This window comes from Ambystoma mexicanum, chromosome 1p (genome assembly GCF_040938575.1).
Source record: "Ambystoma mexicanum isolate Mex_15411 chromosome 1p, UKY_AmexF1_1, whole genome shotgun sequence".
NCBI lineage: Eukaryota > Metazoa > Chordata > Amphibia > Caudata > Ambystomatidae > Ambystoma > Ambystoma mexicanum.
Window position 1 is genome coordinate 1,394,855,646 of NC_090921.1, and position 20,618 is coordinate 1,394,876,263.

General features: G+C 44.1%; 1 long non-coding RNA gene across 1 annotated transcript in view; it reads right to left on the reverse strand.

Annotated features, from left to right (window-relative positions):
• Positions 1-3,449: 3,449 nt before the first annotated feature.
• Positions 3,450-20,618, reverse strand: part of LOC138454866 (uncharacterized) — a 388,570-nt gene continuing 371,401 nt past the window's right edge. The window contains exon 3 of the long non-coding RNA XR_011261539.1: positions 3,450-3,573. This is a non-coding gene — a long non-coding RNA (uncharacterized lncRNA). The remainder of the gene's footprint in view (positions 3,574-20,618) is intronic.

Consider the following 20,618-nt stretch of genomic DNA (forward strand, 5'->3'; position numbering starts at 1 on the left):
CTGGGTGATTCTTTCCTCCACCAATTAAGGCAAAACATTGCTAGCAGCTTTATCTGGTTGATTATACAAGTTGATCAGCAAGAGGTTGGACCCTTGTGACAAGACAATTGGATTTCCATATAATCAACTGAAACTTTAGGATACATGTGCTTAGACCAAAATAACATTGTTTTAATCTTCAAATTCATGCCCCTGCCTGGTCGCTCCAACTTTCCTTTTAATGCTGGCATGTGGAAGGTTGTGAAACCCTGAATGTCATGGGGCACCAGGGACCAAGTTTCCTGCAGGTCAATTACATCATAACAACCAGCCAGGTCCAGCCAAGATGGGTTGTCCATACGTTTCTGGAGCCCAGCTATGTCCATGACATCAGCCGTAATGATTCAAGTTGTACACACGAGTGGGTTCAGGATGCTGTCACAAAGGTCGAGATTTGAATGGTCTGAGGAGTAGATTTAGAGGGTTTGCACAAATGAGCACTTGCTGTTGTATCCCTAGAAATTGCACTGCAAGCATCATCCCTGGTCCTCGCTTCCTATTGTGCAGACTCAGGGTAATTAGACTGTTAAAACTCATTCGAGCTATACCCTTTGGTGGCCTGCCCATTGATCACAGAGCCCCTGGCATAGGCAACAACATTCCTCTGTCCTACCGGGTTACCACTCACTGTTAGTCGGAAGCTCATATTTTGCAATATACCTGAACACAAGTACAACAAGGAAGTTACCACAGGTGACACAAGCTCCATTAGAACCCAGTCTGAGGGACTTGACCAATTTGGGAGCTCAGTACGTAACAAATCAGCACTAGTAATAGCTGATAGACCTGGGAGCCAATTCCATAAAGCTAGCAAAAAGGATCTGTTCAGAAACAGACTCTCAGCTTTAGGGTTAATTTCCTTGATTTTTGCAAGCTTTTCAGAATGAAACATGTTGTCAAATTCACTGCAAGAGGGTTTCCAAGATGCAGGTAAAGAAATCCGGTTTGAGCACGTGGATGACGGCAGAGATGTAGTTCTATCCTGCGGTGATCCCGCTGACAGGATGGACTGTCCTGGAGGGGCGCTCAGTAATTGCTCTGAACTCATTGTCAATCCGTCTTGATGCTGACTTGGCTGTAACTTCTGTGATTGGAGGATGGCTAGTAGTGCCATCGCGCTGGTCTTTGGTAACCAATGTATGCCCAGAAGTAGCAGCATGAAACTGCTTTGGTACTGTGACAGACATAGCAGAACTGTCAGCAAGAGGGATCTTGTTCTTAGCTAGACGCCTTGAGCATTGCTTTTTGTTCGTGTGGACCCATGGAGGGTTATTCATCATTGATAGCTTATTTCTAAGAGCGACTAGAGCAAGCTCCTCGGATTCTGCCGTTATGGTCATTGGGCTCTGCAGGATGGTGTTAGCACCAACACCAAGGGGCTCTGCTGCACAGAAAAAGTGACATGGGGGCATGATGTGAGTCTGTCGATGGGACTGGTTCAACTGATCTACGGCCGGGGGAATTAATGATACAGGGCCCTCTGGTGATGGCTGCAAGGTGCCACAAACCTGTGACTCTTGCCCTTGTTATATGGTATGCGCTGTGTCACAGCCCAATATGACATTAGCCACCCTTGCCAAGATGTTTTTTGTTTTGGGTTGGTCCAGCGCCAGGTTACTACATAATAAGAAAAGAGCATCCAGTTTTACCATAAGAGCATTCATTGGCCTGGCGCCTTAGATGTCACCAAGAGATTAATGTGATGAGGACTTGGCGTCTGTTAACTTCATATCTTCATTAACACACTCCACCTCAGGGTTGCTATATGTCTCTTCCAACAGAGTGAGCAAGTTATCAAGGTCAGGGGTAGCGGAAAGATTGAAATTATCATGATCCACAAGATATTTCTCCAATGGCTTCTGCTTCAATGAGTGACACCATTTTGAAAGAGATTTGTTGTTGTCCAAGAGTGGGGAAGAAGAGGATGTGCTTAAGTCAATGCCAGGGTCACTGGGCGGGGGCAACTAATCAATTACCACTCTCTCGTCGACTGGAGCTGCTGATGTTGCCACAGCCCCTGTTAGAGACCCACTAATTTTGGGTTTCCTGTCCACTTGAGTTAGTTTTGGTTTCTTGGCTCGCCCCACCCTTCTATTAGTTGCACTCTCAGTTGAAGGACTGCAAGGGCGTTTCCCCATCTGTGGCATCTCGCTCCTTGGGCCATGCTGCTGGGGCTTTCGCAGCTTCACGAGTGCAGACAATCTGCCCAAAACAAAAATCACCAGTGGAGGTTAGAAACGGGGAGCCAAGGGAGAGGACCTTCGCACACCGCCCCGGACCCAAATCACAAACATTCCAGAGGGGAGTAGAGCCTCAATATGCCATATTCCCTGGCACTTGGCACCTGAGAAAAGGGAAAAAATCCCCAAACAAATGGGCATCAGAAGCACTCTGGCTTTCTTATCCTTCCTTGAGTTCTCACACTCCCAACTTCCAATTAATTCCAAAACGTGTCTCTGCCCAAACCTGCAGGGTGCAGAGTCTTTTCACTGGCAAGGGCGAGGGGAGGTGAGAAACCACACGGGTACAGCAAAATTACAGGGCATGTGTAGGATCAGAAACTATGGCAACAATTCAGCCCTACCTGTACATCCCCTGAATATTCAGAAAAGGAAATCCTTGAAAGAGAAAAAAGTTGAGACGATGAGAAACCAGATGAAAGTCATGAGGATCAATCACCGGAGCCTGAACCCAGACACATGGAACACGTTTCCACCTGGTGTACCTACCACTGTTGTGAGCTTATGCCTACTCTAGCAGAGAGCTGCTGCTGCAGGGAAAACTCTGGGTGCTTGGCCTACATTGCTGAAGAAGACACGCCACTGTTATGCGTTCCCGCGCTGCATGAATTCAGGGCACCCTGCCTTACAAGAGCAGTGTTGCGAATGATGATGGTCTTTATGCACGAACTTTGAGCTACAGTTCACCCTCGTAATCCAAGCAATGAATACATTCAATCTATATATGTTGTGTGTTCCAGATGTTCCCCCTACATCAATATAACTTAGATGGATCACTGATGAAAGAATTTTTCTGTAAATAGAATTACTCATTCTGATCTTAAACCAAAGTGTTCATCTTTAGATCTATCATCTGAACATTTAAGTTTATTTCACTTGGAAATATCCCCCAAACTGTTTTTACTGGAATGTGCGTTCACATTTCTAGTTGATCCCTAATTGAAATACAAGTACTGTCAGTACTTTGCAAGAAAAAGGTACTTTTTAAATCATAACAAAGCCTTACATTTTACTAGGTAGTGCAAACAAAAACAATGCAATTATTTGGTTCATTCAAGTAAACCATTTCTGTATCTGTTACACACGTGGTACAGACTTGTGGCATATCATGCCTTTACATGGTGGATTTATGGAAGACTGGGATTTCAAGTTTGATGAGTAATACTTGCCTGTGTGGTTTGAGCCATTCGTGATGAATTCACCAGTGACGACAGACAATACTGTGGATTCATACAGACCGTACCTTGAACGCAGCAGTATAATTTGCAGTGTCATTGCCACCCACTTTACTGAACTAAATAAGAAAAAAAATTAATTAGTTGATCTGAACAGTTGTTAGACATTTTTTGTAAATTCACAACATGTCCAAACATCTAAGACAACGTACAAGATTGGTGTGCTTGAACAAATTTACTGGCCTATCGCACTCCCCTCATCCACATCCATCCCCCCTCCGCTATCAATGGCTGTTCACCCTGTGGGTGTGCGCTCATAAGGGTCCTGCAGTGGTGGGATTGAGGAGGTCGAACATTGTCATAGAGGCTTGGTGGGTGTGAACAAACACATCAGACATTCATATACACACCCACTTCTGCAATCCTTTATAAACACTGCAGGGGTTTACAAGAAAACATCTGTGAGATCGAAAACATATATTGCAAGCCCTTCACTTTTTACCGTGCTTGCTGAGTCGGCTCATCTGTTCTTCTAAGTAACCGTTAGTCAACATTTACTATTGTTTTCTGTACTGTCAACGTTCTCTGCTAGGCCACTTTCTATTGCTTTATACTCATTGAACAACCTGTTCTCATTTTATCTTATTCAGAAAAGTCTACACCATTATCAACCATCCTGTGCATTTTTATCTCTGTAAATAGCACATAACATTACAGAGTATTGTTTCCAGTGCATCTTTTCAATGCATTTTTGCTTTAGATGCAATTTTTGATTTATTTTGTATTATCAAAGGAATATGATTTCTAATTTACTCACTGTGATACTTTTTTAATAGTTATATTTATTTTTGTTTAACAGATCATAGGTACAATCCAACAATGCCTTTTGTATCATTTTGGGTTGCACTAATAACAGCCATGCTAAAGGTCACAGTACAGTCCTGCATGTATTTCCAAAGTGTTCAAATGTAATAAGAAAATGGCTCTTGATCTGCAGATTTCCAGTGTCCGAAATTGAAAGCAGAGCCAAGGATGTCTTGGATGATGTGATGGGCAATTGATTCCATGTCTCCAGCATGCACTTCTCAGAAGATAAATACGAACAATCACAGTACACTAAAAAGCATCGCCCAAGGCTCCTCTGCAAATTACTTTCCAATGCAGATCCAACTGAATTTCAGCACACAGTAACCCAGGTGAGTGGAGTATGCTGAGTTTTTAAATTTATTTTACCATTTTCTAAATTTGCCTGTATTACATGTCTTATAAATGACCACTTATACTGAAATAGTCTATGAACAGGTAACATAATGAACAGTTTTCAGTTTTTGGGAAATATTTCCATTGATATTTTGCTACACACATTTCCTTTGTGACATGAAGCACTGTGGTTTGAACATTTAAAACTTTAGATTACTCTGTGTATCCATACTTTAGAAATACTCTAATAGCTCGGTGCAATGGGAGCCTTTCCAAACACACACTCACACCGCGTCCTTTCAAAATAGGTCATTTTCTATAAAATGACCATGTCTGTCTTTACATAGACCGCACTGATGGGAATTATAGACAGTTACCATGGAGGAAACCACAGACAGAGCCAACATCCTAATGCTGAGGCCAAGCAACCTGCACACAAACTTTTCTTTATTGTTTTTGATGTGGTCCAAATTATAATACTAATGTCCATTTTCTATTGAACAATAGTATGAATAAATACATCGATTAAAGGACAGTGTTGCCACATTAACCAGTAGTCCAGAGTCAACAGCAACCTCACTCACCTTTCAAGTTCAACCTAAAACATAATGATTATTTCTATGTATAATATTAGCTTTTGATACAAACTGGCTTGTAGACTTTTTTGTCGATATCAACCATCTTTTACATGTCATTTTAGTTTTTTAATGTTACATATATATTATTACAATTACTGTTAGATAGGCGAACCTGGAACTTCATCAATGTACTTTTCTTCTACTGCAACCGGTCTGACGGAAGATGTATGAGAAGTGATCATGTATTGATTTATGCCAACAGTTATTGATTAACAATATCTTTTTTACATTTAAGATAACTTATTGTTTTGACAATTTGCAATACTGTCAGCAAATTACAAAGCATTAGATCAACAACCTTGATGTATTTATCACAGAAACACATGCAACAAATAAAGTAAACCTTCAGAGAATAATGTACTTAGTCACTGAATAACATAGACTCTTTCACTATATGAATGGTGTACGTTTTTTGTTTATAAGTTTTAGCTGCTTAGTAAAAAAATTGAATCAGTGAAACAAAATAACTTTATAACACAGTCAACGGGCCACAATTTACCACTTCCAAGAAATGGAAACCAAATAACTTGTGAGTTCAGTCATCGTCCTAGTATCTGCATGTGCATCTTCTGTTGCCATGAAAAAATATGGTTTCATTAAATCCATTCAACTTCTGCAATCCAAAGGAATGCAAATAGACCTGATATTCACTAACAGGCACGTTTCAATAGCAAAGGCCATGCGCAAGCACTTCCCAGAAAAAAGCATCAATGGGATGTCTGGCATGTCGCAAATCAATTTCTAAAAAATGTTCAGCTACTGAGAAAAAAGGCTACAAAAAACATTTTACATTGGTCACAGTCTATCAACAACCATCTTTGGTGGAGCTCAAAAACCTGTGACGGATCTGTAGATATTCTGCTTGAAAAAGTGTGTTTATTTATATACCCATGTTCTAACATACTCTATTGGAAAGAAAACAAACATTTCCATGAATGTGCACATGAACCATTGAGCAAGGAGTAGGAGGGTAAGAAAAGGTGGTTAGTTCCAGGCTCCCCTCCTCACACAGCACTTGAGAAGGTTGTGTATGAGAAAACACTTTCAAGAGACATGAGGGTACTCTGAGTTCTGCCACACTGAAGATTTGGAGGTGTTCCATATTATGTGCCCAAGTACAGGTCTAAAAGTTTGCATTTTGGCATAGATGGTATGGAGGCCAGAACAAGACTGGGTGTACTTGCACACAACAAGAACGTTGGAAGGGAACAAGCAAAAACTGCAGGAATTTTCAGGGGATGCCTCATTACAACAAGGAGTTTACCAAAAGAAGCAAACAGTGGGTCGCAAAGCCAATCTTCCAGCAGAGGGATTTTGAATTTGTGAAAGATATGACATTGAATGTGCTGGACATGCAAACACATGGAATTGATCCAGATGTTGTTTCCAGGGCCTCGTCTATGCCACGGAATATTGCAAAAGAGGTTTGCCCTCCCAAACCTGAACTTAATGAAAGGTTGACTTCAAATAATGTGTGGCTCTCTTCACAATGTTGACCAAAGCCATTTTCAAGTTTTTGTACAGTGTTTGGAAACTGTTTTAACTGTACAATAAATAGAATGGTATGTCAATTGAGATGTATTTGTTAAATGATGTATTTTTTTTTATTAATTACTGTTTGTGAAGTAATGTCACAAGATTATGATATGATATGATATGGCATTTATAACGCGCCTATACACAAGTGTTTCAAGGCGCGACGAGGCAGGGAGGGGGGACAAAGGGAAGACAGACAACAATCTTACTAGGCCAGATGTCATTCAGTTCACGCAAGTGCATCGGAAGGGGGGAAGGGAAAATGCTTGGGGCAAGGGAGAGGGGAAAGTGCAGTACATGGGATAGTGGAATAATAGGACAGCTGGTTGCAAGTGCAAGGTAAGTGCAGAACAAGTGCTCGGAGTGATCAGAGGGGGCCTTAGGGATACAGAGACAGTCCCGCGGTGCAGTGGTTGCCAGGGAGGCAGTGCCAGGGGCAGATGGCTGGGCCAGGGACCGAGATCAGTGAGAGTGGCCCGGTGCCGATTCAGTGTAGTTTCAATCAGGAATTTAGCAGGGGAGAGGGGGAGTGAAAGCAGAAGCAAAGAGGAAGGTTTTGAGGTGCTTCCGGAACCGGAGATGGTTCTCCTCAAGTTTCAGGGAGGCAGGAAGGCTGTTCCAGAGGGAGGCCCCTGCCGTGGAGAGAGATCTACCCCCAACTCGTTGCTTGGAGAAGCGGCTGACCTTGAGGGAGTTGGTGCCTTAACATTTCTATTTTTCTTTGATTTTTGTATTTATTACCATCAATACAATGGATTTATATTAAAACAATAAATGTCAGTCTGATTATTTCAAGTATGTGAATCAATCAAATCAAATATAGAAGAGACTGGTGAGCTTAAAATCAACAGTTACCAGGAGCTACTTTTGGATCCCCAGGCAAACTAATGTAACACTATTGACTAGCTCCTTGTTCCCTAGAGGTAGCTCCTGGTACGAGTTACGCTGGATACCCAGACGCTGCTTGTAATTCCGGCTGGTCCAACCCAATCCTAATTTCGAGCCCTGTTTGTAATGAACTCATAATAGTTGAAAAATTTAAGATGAAAATTGGAGCAGCGGCATACAGAAACTCAATGTCTCCAGAGCTCTGGCCCTCTCCAGGGTGGGCTACTGCAAAAGCCTCTTCCTCAATCTCCCTAAATCCTCCCATCGCCACCTTCAAATAATCCAGAATAGGACTGCAAGGTTTATTCTTGGTTTCAAGCATAGAGACCGCAGTCCCAAGCCCAAACATTTCCCCTCTGGCTCCCGGTGGCTGTGAGGATCAAGTTCAAGACCCTCTGCATCATCCACAGGGCCTTCTGGGGCCAGAAACCCTACAACATCCAACACTTTCCCTAAATACCTCCCTCTTAGAAACCTTTGGTAATCCAGCTGCAATTCTCTGCAGATGAGATGATATTCCAAGCAGAGATTGTGGGGTAGATCTCTTTACTTGGCAGAAGCATCCCTCTGTAGTGGCCTCCCTGGCCCTCTTAGACTTCTGCCTGATCGCCTTAAATGCCGGAAGATTCTCAAGACCCAACTTTTCTCTTCTTCATTCCCCTGCCTGCTAATGCCCCCCCCTGTCGCATTGACTGGCTGCCTCGTCCCTTCTGAGCTCCACAAGGCACAAGGCCCTCACTTGCCCTTCTGTACCACTTTCTCCTGACAAGCCTGGCAGGGTGTGCATCTCTTCCAAGCCTGGTCCACCCCCATCGTTCCGCTTTGTATGTGGTCCTCACTCCCTGATTCCACTCGCACTTGCCCACCTGGCCTCACCTTAGCACTTGCCTAGCCCCATTGGCCCTCTTCTTCCCTCCTCCTCCTCTCCCCTGCACTTGCATCCCTCCTCTTGCCCCGCACCTTCCTCCCACCCTAGCATTTTCATTTTTGCCCGACCTGCACCTCCCCTGTCCCCATTCACCCCCCTACACTTCTTGTTACTCCTCTTGCATGATCCGAATGACTTAATGGCTAGTAGGACCGTTATTGTTTTTTTCTTCCCTGCCCCCCCCCCATTTTTGTATTGTGGCACTTTGGAACACCATTTCTTGTACAGGCATTTTACAAATTACCAGTAAATAAATACAATAATTGATGTCTAACCTTGCTGGAAAGTAGGAATCATGATAAATGGCTGCATATAGCAATAGACCAAAGGTTTTTATGCCACTGTGTTAGCCAACATTGAAATAACATGTGGAGGAATATGTCTTGTGAATGTGCACTATGAGCATGCACCTGGGGCCTTTGCACATTTACACCTTACTTTCCAGTCCCACATGTTGAGGAAAACCAGGCGGATAGGCATCAATGAAGAAATCAATATGAATGCTGCAATAGATATTCACAGAAGCCAGTAAGCCTTTCAAAACTGCACTCATTTGAGGCATGCTGGAATTTTAGCAATGTAAACTTTTTTTCTTTTTATTGTTACTCATTGCACATGTTGCCCTTGCTGCAACAGTCCACCCAACCAGGTGTGAAATCGCCTCTACCCCTTCCCGGTCCGTCCGTGCCGTATCCATCTATTAACCCACCACTTTTGTATTCGAATTCTGTTTATTTCAGGAAAGAGGTGGCCTACTTTGGTCCAAAAAACTGTCCCACACTATTGATTTGGATTTTTTGGGGGAATTGCCCCACTGAAGTATCCACTGCACCAACAATTTGAAGGCCAAAATGTGTCGAATATCCACAAAGAAGTGATAAGATTCACTATATTGAAAGCTTACGTAGGACTGTTAAGTTTCTATTACTGAGATCTGTCTTTCGAAACGGTTGATCATCAGTGACATAGGGAGAATGGAAACACAAGACACAATGTAAGCAAAGTTATAAATAATATTCATGCAAGTGAGGATGGCAAGTGTGCTGTATGCTACATGATTAATGTTGTGACGGATGAATGTTCAATTTGATGCAAATAATAGACATTGTACATATTAATTGTAACTTAAATGGATAGTTAACATAAATATGTACTGTGTACATACAATTATAAATTAGGTACTGAAATATATTTTTGCGTTCTCGTTTTTTTGGCTAAATTATGCCAATATACACCTGTCATGGGTACAGTTTACTGGTCAATGGCTTCTTCAAACGCAATTGGACAATAATCATCAACAGCGAATCTGTGATAACCATTATCTGGGACGATCGCCAGACACCAATCTGTCCTTTTGCAGTTGCAGTTATAAGGAGTAACATGGCAGCCTATAGGTTCTGAAAACATGTGGATGTGAAAATGTTGCATTTGAAATTTAAACCACTAATTTCTTCTCTGTAATGGAATGCTATGTGCACCGATAGGAAATTGGCGATGCAACGTAATACATTTTTGTGAAGAATGCAAAGAATCAGCATTATAATATCAGTATTCACACATAACGAAAGAATGAGAACCATGCAATGTTCGCTAGCTATTACCACGATTGGACAAAGTAGCCATGTTTTTGTGAACTTAATTATCTCTTTTCAGCGTTATGTCAACATTAAAGCTACTTGTTACACTCCCAGCTATTGCTGTTTTCTTCAAAATAAACTGTTTTTATTTAATTTTTATGTGAAAAGAAACAAAAATGTGCTTCTGTTGAGGCTGTGTGTGTTTACGTTCATGGTTCTACATTAGATAACATTATCACGTTGGTGATGACAGGGTATGTTTGGCTATGCTGCTCAGTATCTTCATTAAAATCGATGGGGCTAATCGTGAGCATCTAGTGATGTCAGAGTTAGGGGCTGGTAATCTGAATTGGTGGCGCGAGGTCACTTGGACTTAGGGCAGTGGATCAACGGATAAGATTAGCACAAGATGGCCAAACCCGACCCGTCATTTTCTCAAGGGTTAACGTGAGAAAAACTCAGGTAAATTGCATTTGGATGTATGATCTAAAATACATGCCCGATCAATTGGGCCAATAAAATGTCTGACCAAGCTACTCCTTTAATCACCCTTTTTTTCCAATGGTCTGGAAATGTACTATGTCTGCAAAATCACTTGACAATTAGGGTTAATAGTGGTAACCAAAAATTATGATTTCACTCATAAATGTGCTACCCCACCAAATCTCACGGCTTTCAGACAATTTTGTGAGGTTAGGGCGCATTTCACTTCCTTTCAGCTAAAGGGTGACATATCAAACCCCTTTACCATGCTTTACTCCTTAAATAGACTTTGGGGGTCATCACGACCCAGGCGGTAAGTACACCAACTTTACCACCATGGTGTAAACTACGTTTACACCATGGTGGATGGCGGATTTACCGCCCCATTCCAAGGTGAGTGGGGCGGTAAATCCCCATTACCCATTTACCCTTCCCCATTCCCATTTTTGCCCCATAGGGCATAATGGGAGTGGGGAAGGTGCTAATTACGGCACCGTAAATTACGGTGCTGTAATTAGCACCAAGGCGGTTTAGCACCATGTATTTTAACGGCTGCTAAAAGCAGCCGTTAAAATTGGAATCAGGCGTTAAGGGTTAACGACGGCGTTAACCCTTAACGCCTGAGTTGGAATGAGGGCCTTTCTCTCTCGGTCAGCACATGTACTTTTGAAAATATGTCTGTTGGCTATAGAAATTAAGAGGGTACTATCTAGAGGGCTCCAAAGTGCTCTACCAGGGGCAACCTCTGATGATGCTGTTTAACACTGCTAAAGTGGCCCCTCCAGTGGATACAATTACAACTAATGCTTATTTCCTTAATTTAAAGTAGCCAAAGTGGCACCCCTGCTGGATATACTCAGAACTAATGTTCATTTTGCTTAACAAATGTCCAATGCTATTTTGCCTAACAAACGACTATTTAAAAGCTAATAATGTGCTTAACATGTGACCATTTACAAGCTAAAAACACACCTAACATTACTACAAGGAATCCGGGAAAATGAAGACAAGGAAATCCGGGCAATTAGTCTTAATCCCAGTGACATAATAAATGTAATTCAATCATCATGCCACCCAAGCGACAATCTACTATTGGAGACACCAGAACATAGACAAGATTGACGACAGGCCGATGCAGCTAGTCAGAGAGCAAAAAGACACCAGGAGACACCAGAACAAAGGCAAAACAAATAACAGGCTAATGCAGCCAGACAGACAATACAAACACAGCCGGAGACCCTACAAAAAAGGCAGAGCAGCCAACAGCTTATTGCAGCTAGGCATGCTTCAAAATGACAGCAAGAGACACCAGATCAACATCCAAGAAGACTGCAGGTTAAAACGGCCAGGCAAGCTGAGGTCATCTTTTTGTTGATGCCTCTGCCTGAAAGATATGTACAATTGTGAATGCTATGGTGTTCAGAGACAACGTTAATCATTCCTAGGTATGTACATGTATGACTGTGTATTGAAAATGTATACATAACTATTTAGCCAATCCTTATATCTCTGTTAACCGGTGGAAACTATAAGAACTTTTTCGTTACTTTTTAGCCCGGCCAGCGGCGGGTATATCTGCTAGTTATCTACTAAATCCAGAGGTATTGAGTAAAAATTCCACCTATTAGTATCCTTAAATATATACTTTAGGATGTTCTCACCTTCTTGGTACCCACTATATTCTGCTATTATTTTCTGGCATGGGGCTGCATCATTCCGATCTACTGCCTCTGAGAGACTAATCCAAAGTTCGTACTTCAGGGCCAGTCTTCGATTATGTAAAGCTTCCTTATAACAAGATCTTGCCAAGCAAATCTTTTCCTGAACCCTCAGTGTTTCTTTATTTATACTTAATAGTTGTCTTCTTTCTATTCTACAGTTGTCATCACCCATGACTTTACAATCTTGAGTCTACTGGCTCCTGGTTTTGACAATAGTTCCCTACAGGGACACATCATTTCTTCACATGCCTTGGTAATTAAGCAGGCACTGGTATTATTCTCCAAGCAAAATATTATTAAGTGTTTATGCTTTGTTAAAGGTTTGTCATGTAAAACTCACTGCATACCAGAAAATCCTTTTATTGTTTTACTATTCTTTGTCAAAATAGAATGATTTTTTTTCCCACGCTTTGTTATATTCCAAATGTATAGTAGATACACAAAACATATCCCAACAATCAATTGAGTAAAGGACGTAATCTATTTAGCTGATCAGTCTATCATCATCAAAAGTCATCCTAGAGGGATTACCAGACTCCATACACCCATTAAATGGTCTTGAATAATATACTAATAATAGGGCCCATACATGTAATCGCCTTCGACATCTGAAAACAAAAAGGGTCATCCCTTAACTTTGTGTTGCCCGGGGGGCTTATACTCTACTCAGAAGGTGGAGAAATGTGAACAGAGACAAGGAAGTGAGGATAGTGCTACCCCTCCCTCCTATGTCAAGACCTAATGCTAAGTATAGATTGTGTGCAGATGTAGAATAAATGCTGAACTGAGCCTCACTTATTGTCAGGAATCAGGTTGGGTCTGGCCGGAATTACAAAGGACAAATGCCGTCCCCATCACATAAACAACAGAGACATGCTAGAATGCGCCCGTTGCACCATACCCCACTGTTACGTACCGCAAAACAAAGGTCAACGTCCTGTCGCACCGAATATCGGAAGGCTTACCCTTCGGCTTGGTCGCGTTGGCGGTTGCCATGGCCATTGGGGCAAGCACGCTGAATCCGTACGTCACACGCACGCTAGGTCATGTGACTTCGGCTTGATAAAACTATGCCGTCTGAGTTGTTCGTTGCTTCTGAATTTGCTGAAGTATGCTATGTATCCTGGATATTGTAACCTGTTGTTATCTCGCTTTTCCTGGTGTTCCTTGCCAAGTTCCTAGCCCTTCTGTGTTTGGTGTTTTTGACTCCACGTCCTCCCTTGAGCGCTCTCTCCCCGTTCCTTACCTACCTGTTCCTCTCTTGTTCTGCCTTAACCCTTCCCCTGGCTGACCTCCCGGAACTGTCTTTTGCTTTACCTTGGTCTCACGTTCTATCATTGGAAGGATCCCCTTTTGCCGACCCGGACTCCATTTGGACTGCCTTTGCTTCACGTTGTGTCATCGGAAAGATCCCCTGTTGCCGACCCAGACTCCTCCTGGACTGCCTTTTGCTTCACGCTCTGTCCTCTGAAAGACCCCGTGTTGCCGACTCGGACTTCTTTGGATTGCCTTCCTGGATCCACGCTCTTGCAAGTGTCCCGAAAAGACCACTGGTGCTCTTCTCCTCCCCTCGCCCTAAAACTAACTAGAGACTGCAGAAGTATTCATGTAGGGTGAATGGGGGAGCGTCCTCGTGCCATCGGGTGTTCCCTACTGGACTTCCTGCCCCCAGGTGTCCGCGTGCCGGTGGGAACAGTCCTAGTCACCTCTGCACCTGGTGGTCTTGCAGGGAGCACTTGCATCTTTTTGGAAGATCATTACTCCTATGGTAAGAGTGTCTGTCCTTACTCCTAAATTCATGTCTGTGCATTCCTTCTGGGTTTTCTGTAAGACTAAGACCTCTTGTTTGTTTGTTGTGACAGAATCCTGCAGTATTTCTTGGTGTTGATTGATTGTAAAACAAGGGGTTACCTGGAAGATCGTCTCCTTTCAAGAAGAGGTTCTTCGGCATTGCGTCTGGGTCCATTCTTCCAAGTAATTGATCCCTGTTGCTGGTTTGTTTAATCCAGACACAGGGTTACATTGCAGGGTAGAATTCATTGTCTACACCACGTGGGCAACTTGGATCGGCTACCCTGACATATTCAGAAGCCGCCATGGACCCAAACGAAGCCTTGACCCAGATCATGAACATGGTCACTGAGTTGCGTGCAGATATGACAGCCGCTCATACCGCCACACAACAACGCATCAATGAGATACAAGCAGGCATGATTCCTGCTAACCCCCCGGTAGCACAGATCCCATGGCCGCCTCAGGTTCAGGCCTGGCTCGGCAAGGACAGGAATCAGGTCCTGTGTTTATGACAGCCCATTTTCCATTAGCCCAGCCGGAATGGTTCTGTGGGGATCCACGTACCTACCGTACCTTCTTGAATCATTGTCGCCTGCATTTTCTATGTAGACCTTCTTCGTTTCCTGATTCTAAGACCAACGCAGCGTTCTTGCTATCCCACCTTGGCGACACAGCCGCTTCATGGGCTAACCCATTGCTTGAGCAGGGTAGTGCTTTATTGTTTGATTGCGATGCACTGACTGCTGCCATGAGTCGTGTTTTCGATACCCAATACAAGACCCAGGCTACGGATCTTGAACTCTTGAGTCTACATCAAGGGGACTCTTCATTGCTGGCATACTAAGCCCGATTTAACCAGCTCGTGGCTGAGACGGGATGGCCCGAAGATAAAAAGGCTTCCATGTTTTACCATGGGCTATCCGATTCTCTGAAAGACACCCTATCCACAGTTCCGATTGTTCCTACGACCTTTCCCGAGCTCCTGGATATGGTACTCCAGATAGATTCACGAAAAGCGGAATGAAAGTGCGAAAAGAGGCTTTCTACACCTCTGGCCACGTTGCCACCTGCTTCTGTCGCAGGGGGATCAGAACCCATGCAAATAGGAGCCGTTCGGGGTCCCTTGACCACCGAGGAAAGGGAACTCCGAAAGAAAAACAACCTGTATTTTTACTGTGGGTCGTCGGAACATCTGCTGAAGGCTTGTAACAAGAAGCCTAAGCGTCAGGGAAATGCCAGAGCTCGGCAGTAGATGGGGTCGTTCTGCCGAGCTCAGTCCTTCTAGACTCCCTGACTGTAAGGCCGTTTATCATTCCTATCTGGTGTTCCCAGTTTCCGGATCACGAATGGTTCATTGATGCTGTCTTGGACTCCGGAGCTACTGGTAACTACATTGATGAACCTTTTTCCAGAAAGCTATGTATTCCAGTGATCACAAAACCTCAACCAGAAATGGTTAACACTGTGGACGGTTCCTTACTGCTCTCCGGCTTGGTTACCGAGCAAACAGTCGACCTAACCATGACCACCAATCATGGCCATGAAGAAACCATTACCTTTGACCTTATTGCAGCCCCGTAATACCGCTTAATCTTGGGCTTGCCTTGGTTGAGACGCCATAATCCGGTGGTGGACTGGGGTACCGGGGAGATCGAGTTTGTATCCTCTTATTGTGAACACTCGTGTTTTTCTTCGAACCGGGAGCCCGCGAATCCTGGCAAGCCCCTGTTGCGTGGGGTCTCTTCTATTGGAGCTGTTGTCAACAACCCGTTACCTCAGGAGTACTCTTCCCTTAGTGATGTTTTTGATGCCAAGGGGGCAGAGAACCTTCCGTCTCACAGACCCTATGATTGTCCCATTGACTTGATCCCTGGTGCCAAAATACCTTCTGGCCGTATATTATCCCTGACGCAGAAGGAGGACGTGATCCTAAAGGAGAATATAGACAAGTCACTCAGAACTGGGTTTATCCGTCCTTCGCGTTCACCTGCAGCCTCTCCAATGTTTTTTGTTCCCAAAAAAGAAGGAGACCTCAGGCCTTGTATAGACCACCGTGCCTTAAATGCCATTACCATCAGAAATCAGTACCCAATACCCTTAATATCGGTTCTCCTTGATCTGCTAGGTTCCTCTAAGATCTTTACAAAACTCGATTTACGTGGGGCGTACAACCTTGTACGAATCCGAGAGGGGGACGAGTGGAAAACAGCCTTCAAAACCAGATACGGCCTTTTTGAGTATTGTGTTATGCCCTTTGGGCTATGTAACGCCCCAGCCACATTCCAACACTTTGTTAATGACATATTCAGGGATATGACAGACCGTTTTCTTGTTATTTACCTGGATGACATTCTGATTTATTCTGATTCCTATGAGCACCATGTACAACATGTTCGCCAGGTTCTGCAAAGACTAAAAGAACACGCCTTGTACGCTAAACTGGAGAATTGTATCTTTCGTACGTGAAGTCCGTGGAATTTTTGGGCTATGATATAACGGATCAGGGCATACAGATGAGCTCAAACAAGGTCCGAGCGGTTCTGGCTTGGCCAGTTCCTAAAGACCTCAAAACGCTGCAGTCATTTTTGGGCTTTGCCAATTTTTATAGGCGCTTTGTGCGCTCCTTTTCGGAAATTGTGTCACCTTTGACAGCCTTCACTAGCAGTAAGAGACCTTTCTCCTGGGACCAGAAGGCTAATGATGCTTTTGAGAGTCTCAAACGAGCCTTCACTACGGCCCCGGTGCTTCGACACCCTGATCCTCTCCTACAGTTTGTGGTAGAAGCAGATGCTTCAGATATAGCACTGGGAGCCTTCTTATCACAGTCCTGCCAGGAATCTCCAGCTTTGCATCCAGTAGCCTTTCATTCCAGGAAACTCTCCATTCATGAGCAAAACTATACCATTATGGATAGGGAGCTCTTGGCTGTCAGGACGCATTCATGGTCTGGAGACATCATTTGCTTGGTACTACAATTCCGGTTCAAGTGTATACCGACCACCGTAACTTGGCAGCCTTCCAGTCGATAAAATGTACCACTGCTAGGTTGGCCCGTTGGCACGAGTTCTTTTCAGCCTTTAACTTCACGATAATATATCGCCCTGGTTCTTGCAACTCTAAGGCTGATGCTTTGTCCCGTATCCCGGGGACTCCCAGACTTAAACCGGTACCCACTCCTTTATTGCTCCCTAGCCAGCTGATATGTGGGTGCACGGTTGATCCATCGATGAAATCCCTTCTAGTTACATGGGTTGCAAACAATTCCAAGATCATTGAAGAGGAGGGTATCAGAAGATCACATTCACTACCCTATCTTCACGAGAAGGTGTTCCTTCCCAACCAGGAGACACGGACCTTGGCCTTGAAATGGTGCCACGATTCCAGGTTTTCGGCACATCCTGGGATAAGGAAGACCATGGAGTTGTTAAACAGGTGGTGTTGGTGGCCTACTATGAGAACAGACATCAGTCAGTACACCGATACCTGTGCCGTCTGTGCACAGGGTAAAACTCTACATGCCAAACCTGTGGGTCTACTACACCCATTGCCTGTACCTCGGTTGCCCTGGTATATGATCTCTATGGATTTCATAGTGGAATTACCGCCTATCTCACGTTTCAACACCATCCGGGTGGTAGTGGACTACTTGACCAAGTATGCTTTGTCCATCCCCTGTTCAGGGTTGCCTTCTGCTCCGGTCTTGGCCGAGTTATTCATCTCACATGTTTTTCTGCGATTTGGTCTCCCCAGTGTTATTATCACAGACCGGGGGTCCCAGTTCACCTCTCGTTTTTGGAGGGCCATTACATTGTCCTTGGGCATAGAAGGCCGGTATTCCAGCGCTTATCATCCCCAGACGGATGGACAGACGGAGAGACTCAATGCCACCCTAGAGCAATATCTCTGTTGTCTTTTGCTCCATCACCAGGGTTCTTGGTTGTCCTTATTACCCATGGCCGAGTTTACCTATAATAATTCATTGCATGCGTCCACGGGATCCACTCCGTTTTTTGCTACTTATGGGCATCATCCTCACACATTGCCATTACCCCTGTTAGGTGGCTCAAGTAACCCAGCTGCTGATTCCTGTGTGCAATCACTCACAGCCTTGCATTCCCGGGTTAGACGTCATTTGTTGGATGCTCAGGATCGTACCAAACGACATGCAGATGCCCACCGTTCACCATCTCCATCTTACGCTAAGGGTATGCAGGTCTGGTTGTCCACGAAGAATCTGCGCATGCCAAGTCATGGCTCTCTCTTGCCATGATTCTCTGGTCCGTTCACGATCTTGGAGGTGATTAATCTGGTGACGGTTCGTTTACAGCTCCCACCTTCTTGGAAGATCCATTCTGTTTTCCATGTTTCGCTTTTGAAACCGGTTCAGGGGGATTCTCGGTTGCTCGTCCCTGACCGTCCCTTACCTGGGGTTGGATCAGACGAGTACGAGGTCAAAAAGATCTTGGACACTAAGGTCCATCGCGGGACCCGTCTGTTTCTAGTTGACTGGAAGGGGTATGGGCCTGAGGACCGTACTTGGGAGCCATTGGACCATATACACGCTCCAGGGTGTTTGAGAGACTTTTGGTCCTCCCGTAAGGGGAGGCGTTCTTTGAGGTGGGGTACTGTCAGGAATCAGGTTGGGTCTGGCCGGATTTACAAAGGACAAATGCCGTCCCCATCACATAAAAAACAGAGACATGCTAGAATGCGCCCGTTGCACCATACTGCACTGTTACGTACCGCAAAACAAAGGTCAACGTCCTTTCGCACCGAATATCGGAAGGCTTACCCTTCGGCTTGGTCGCGTTGGCGGTTGCCATGGCGATTGGGGCAACCACGCCGAATCCGTACGTCAGACGCACGCTAGGTCATGTGACTTCGGCTTGATAAAACTATGCCGTCTGAGTTGTTCGTTGCTTCTGAATTTGCTGAAGTACGCTATGTATCCTGGATATTGTAACCTGTTGTTATCTCGCTTTTCCTGGTGTTCCTTGCCAAGTTCCTAGCCCTTCTGTGTTTGGTGTTTTTGACTCCACGTCCTCCCTTGAGCTCTCTCTCCCCGTTCCTTACCTACCTGTTCCTCTCTTGTTCTGCCTCAGTCCTTCCCCTGGCTGACCTCCCGGAACTGTCTTTTGCTTTACCTTGGTCTCACGTTCTATCATTGGAAGGATCCCCTGTTGCCGACCCGGACTCCTCCTGGACTGCCTTTTGTTTCACGCTCTGTCCTCGGAAAGACCCCGTGTTGCTGACTCAGACTTCTTTGGATTGTCTTCCTGGATCCACGCTCTTGCAAGTGTCCCAAAAAGACCACTGGTGCTCTTCTCCCCTCGCCCTAAAACGAACTAGGGACTGCAGGAGTATTCATGAAGGGTGAAGGGGGGAGCGTCCTCGTGCCGTGTGGTGTTCCCTACTGGACTTCCTGCCCCCAGGCGTCCGCGTGCCGGCGGGAAAAGTCCTAGTCACCTCTGCACCTGGTGGTCTTGCAGGGAGCACTTGCATCTTTTTGGAAGATCATTACTCCTAAATTCATGTCTGTGCATTCCTTCTGGGTTTTCTGTAAGTACTAAGACCTCTTGTTTGTTTGTTGTGAAAGAATCCCTACAGTATTTCTTGGTGTTGATTGATTGTAAAACAAGGGGTTACCTGGAAGATCGTCTCCTTTCAAGAAGAGGTTCTTCGGCATCGCGTCTGGGTCCATTCTTCCAAGTAATTGATACCTGGTGCTGGTTTGTTTTATCCAGACACAGGGTTACATTGCAGGGTAGAATTCATCGTCTACACCATGTGGGCAACTTGGATCGACTACCCTGACACTTATCCTGTTTCATTAAAAATTAAGTCATTTTATTTTCAAAAGAGAAGCTCATTCGATTCACAATAACTAAATGAACAGAATTCAAAAACAAACAAAAAAACATACAATTTCACATACAGATAACTTTTAACATAACATTTTGTTTAGCGAGCAGATTAATGGAATTCCAGTGCTCCTGGTTCCTTAAAGTATGCAAGTGCAGTGTGGGGTTAGTAATAGAAAGTCATATGTATTCAAGCAACATATTTCAGATAATTGTTCATAGTTGGTCTACATGGGTAAGAGAACACTACCACGTCCGATTTCTCTCAAAGAGAGTTCATACTTATTTATTCGTTAATGTTTTTAGTTGGAATCATTTTATTTCACTGTGGTTTTGCGTGTTCAGAACATTGCCCAGCAGCTTTGGATCAATTGTTTTTCTTTCTTTGTTTTGTTCCCAACAGGATGTTTTTTCTAAAACAATGTTAATACATTTCTATACGTTAATGCATCTAGATGGAATCATTTTATTTCACTGAGGTTTTGTGTTTTAAGAACATTGCCTGGTGGCTTTGGATGAATTGAATTAATTTTCCGCT